The sequence below is a fragment of the Galeopterus variegatus genome, unplaced genomic scaffold (genome assembly GCF_000696425.1).
Source record: "Galeopterus variegatus unplaced genomic scaffold, G_variegatus-3.0.2 Scaffold529, whole genome shotgun sequence".
Classification (NCBI taxonomy): Eukaryota; Metazoa; Chordata; class Mammalia; order Dermoptera; family Cynocephalidae; genus Galeopterus; species Galeopterus variegatus.
This window is the reverse complement of record NW_007726640.1, coordinates 198,768-202,914: the sequence shown is the minus strand read 5'-3', so window position 1 is coordinate 202,914 and position 4,147 is coordinate 198,768.

The following is a 4,147-nucleotide window of genomic DNA, read 5'->3' as shown; positions in this document are numbered from 1 at the left end:
TGAATAGTCGAAAACTGTCGTGATTATGGGCGTGCCCTCACCCTAGAGGGCAGGTATCTGACAGGTAAGTACGTAGAGACAGGAGGCTGCTCCAGTCCTGTTTTCCTGAATAGTCGAAAACTGTCGTGATTATGGGCACATTTAAAATCTACTCCAGAGATGCAGAGTTGAGCAAGGGGGCGATTGCGTAAACAGCAAAGTAGGCTTTCTGAGTACAGGAATGTGCCAAGCCAGAGGGAGGTGGCCCTAGGGGCCGATGAGCCCCTGGTAGTGTAGATAGCCTCAAGTACCTAAGCTTGAGGTCAGGTGAGGGATGAGCCAGAACCTTCACAAAAGACTTACATTTGCAGGTGACAGATAAGGGCGTGCTGCCTGGCTAACTTGGGAAACGCTCAGCTCACCCGAGTGGGAGCATTGGCTGGTCCAAGCCCCTCCCCCGTGGCCTGGTGTATGCCACCAGCCTCCTGCTGAAAGGTGACACTCTGCGGGCTGGGTTCCCTTAGTCACCCTTCAGGCGCCTGTCAGACTCACATGAGAATGGAGCTGGAGGCTGAATCCCCAGTGTCGGTAAGTGGAAGCAAGCTCTCAGGAGTTGGTGGGAGGAAAACTCGAAGTGCTCGAGGGGATTGCTGGACACTGACATTCTCTGTTCCTGAAAGACTTCACCAGGTATGGGGATGTGTGTATGGTGGGGAAAGCCAGAAAACAAACTCATGACCCCCACCCCTCTCCTGCCCTTCACTGGCCACTGGCCAGCAGTTGTTGGAACCAAATGGTTTCCTGCATTCATTACGGCAAGGGCCATGGCTTCTCTGGTACCAGGCAACTGTTGCTTGTGTTCGGTTTGCAAGAAATAAAAATAGCCTTGGCTGGCATCTGGTTTTCAGATCAGCTGGGTTATTTCAGTGAAGGGCAACGGCTGGGCATGATAGGGTCCACCAGGTTTTATTGGAAGGACTCCTCTGGCCTTTGCTGCTCATGGAATCAAACTACATGAACAGTGCACATTCTAGACCACTGGCCACGTCTGGCATTGCTAGGTTACACGTCGGTCTGCTGCTCTGTCTTAAAGGTACACAACCGGGTGTCTGTCTGGTTTTAGGATCGTATCTAGGTGCTCTTGTACCACCTTCTGCCCTCTGGAATTTATTTACATCAATTTGCGGTGGCAGGGCAGTGGGAAAGCAATGGGTGTTGGGCCTGGATTTGAGTGAGAGTAGGTTACTGAGCTTCTGTGAGCCATGATTTACCAAGCTGTAAAATGGAAAAAAATAATGACAGTAGCAATAATAATACCCACTGAGTTATTCTGAGGATTGGAGAGTGGGCAAGGGGGATGGGCGGAAGGGGAGAGGAGTCTTGGAAGCTTCGAGGCACTCAACAAACTTGATGACTTGTGTATGTCAGTGTTATATACATGTATATGTTATTCCAAGAGCAACCACAAGGCAGGAAAATGTGGCAAGAATTAGTAGCCCCATTTGATAGATGAGGAAACTGAGGCTCAGAGAGTTTCTTTGGTAGCTTTCTCAAACACTTCCCCCATTTGTCTCTATGTGCTCACTTGGGAAAAGTTCTCTTGTGGTGACTTTTGGGTCACATGTCATTACTCTGCAAAGAAAAAGAAAGACCCTGAGGTTATTCATGCAGGAAATCCTGGCAAGGTAGTTTGGGAGTATGAGACCCACTGGTCACCATTAGAGTAACAGCAGATCTTAAAGGATTTGCAGAATGAGAGAGGCAGACAAACTGGGGAGAAGAGCCAGTCACTCTGTTCATTAGAGCTTCCGATGCGGAGGTGTCAGCTTCACCCACCTTCCCTCTGTCACCTGCCACGTGTGCATCTAACCATCCTGCCCATCCACCCATCCACTCAACCCCTCTCTCTGTGCACTGCCAACCCATCCTTCTATCTATGGTTCCAATCAGCCATCCATTCATCCATCCAGCCAGGATTTCCTGAATAAGTTCTCGAAGAGTTTACATAAGGCAAAACTTGTGTAATTTGATTGGCTTTCCAACTGGAATCAATGTAAAGAATGTGTTCTCAGGCTTCATAAATCCCAAACCATTGTAGCATTTTTTATTTATTTTTATTTTTTTGCAGCTGGCCAGTCGGGGATCCAAACATTGTAGCATATTTTTTCTTTGATGCTGTTCTGTTATTTTCCCAGCAACAACTCAAGTATTTTATTTTTTATTTGGGGTAGAAGGACGCCCAGCATATCAATTTTATACACTTGCTATTTCTGATATCTCACAATTTCAAATGTGCCCCTTTAAAAATTGCTTAAAATTGGCCACATTTGTGTAATGTATTGTCCTTGGCACTGTCCTTTGGAACTGCCGTGGACAGTTCATTCCCCTGCTGTTCCTGAACGCAGTTTCAGAAATGAGACCCTAAGCTCAAAATTCCAGCTCGGTTCACGCCGTCGGCTGGTGCTCAGTGTGTGTGCATGGGTTTATTTGTTCATTCAGCACATGGCTTTTGAGCACCTGCTGTGTGCCAAGCACCAAGCTGGGCACAAGGATCCAGAAATGAATGACACTGGTCCATGTCCCCAAGGGCCACCCAATTGGTAGGGGAAGACAGACAAGTGAACAGCCTGTTTTCATGCTGTCATCTGTACCCACTGGCTAACTAAGCCAGCCAGGGTGGGCTGAACAGAGAGCCCCTGAGGAAGGGGGCCGTGGAGTTTCGAAAGCACGTGGCCAGTGTGGCCAGCACAGGGCGTGAGAGGGAATGGCCACTCAGCAGAGGTTGGGTCTGGAAGGGCCCATACACCTCCCTCCTGCCTGGGGAGGACATAGAACTTTAACCTATTGGACCCCTGGGGAAGCCAGGATAGCTTTTGCAACATTTTTCATGATGCCAACTGCCAACTACTGATTTCAGAATTTTTCCTGAGGGCATGTGTGAGCCAGCTATTTCAGGACTCTGACCTTTCTTGCTGATGCTTTTTAAGCTTTTCTTGAGAATTTACTGTGTGCAAGAGAAATAATAATAGTAAGAAATAGACCTTGACTCCAGAAGCTCCCAGTTCACCATTTAGAAGCAGGAGTGAGGCAGGGAGGCAGGAGCATAGGTGTTAAGAGGAGAGTTTCTCAACCCAACTGAGGACAGTTTTGCCCCCTACAGGACACTCATCAGTGTCTGGAGACATTTTTGTTAGTCACAGCTGAGGAGATGGTACTGGCCTCTAATGGGTAGAGGCCAGGGACACTGCTCAATATCCTATGATGCACAGGACAGCCCCCCCCCCCCAAGAATTCTCCAGCTCCAAACGTCAATATTGCCAATAAACCCTGGGGTAAGAACAAGGCTTGGGCATCAGTAACCCTAGAGCATGTATTTGTCTGAATCCCTGTTTTCCATTCTTTTTGGATATACCTGGGAGTGAAATTTGGGTCACATGGTAGTTCTATGTTCAACTTTTTTTTAATGAAGAAAAGGCATAACAAATTTTGTTTGACTATAGGTTTACACAGGAGCCTTCAGAATGAAGACCTTTCTATGTTCAACTTTTTAAGGAGCCACTAAACTGTTGTCCTCAGCAGCTGCACCATTTTAAATTCCCACCAGCAATGGTCAAGAGTTCTACCTTCTTACATCCTCACCAACACTCGGGATTTTCTTTCTTCCTTTTTTTTCTCTCCCTCTCTTCCCTTCCCACCCTCCCTCTCTCTCTCTTTCTTTCTTCTTTGGGTGACAGCCATCCTAACAGATGTGAAGTGGTATCTCACAGTGGTTATGACTTGCATCTCCCTAATGACTAAAGATGTTGAATCTGCTTATTGACCATTCGTATGTCTTTGGAGAAATGTCTATCCAAGTTCTTTGCCCATTTTTAAATGGGGTTTTTTGTCTTTTCGTTGCTTATTGTAGGAGTTCTTTATATATTGTGGACACTAGACCATTATTAGATGTATGGTTTGCAAATGGTTCTCCCATTCTTTCTTTCTCTTTTGGTGGCTGGCCCATACAGGGATCTGAACCCTTGACCTTGGTGTTACAACACCATGCTCTAACCAACCGAGCTAACTGGCCAGCCCCTTTTTCACTTTCTTGATAGTGCCCTATGATTCACAAATTTTTTTTTTTTTTTTGTCTTTTTCCGTGTCCGGCAACGGATCGCAACCCTCAGTG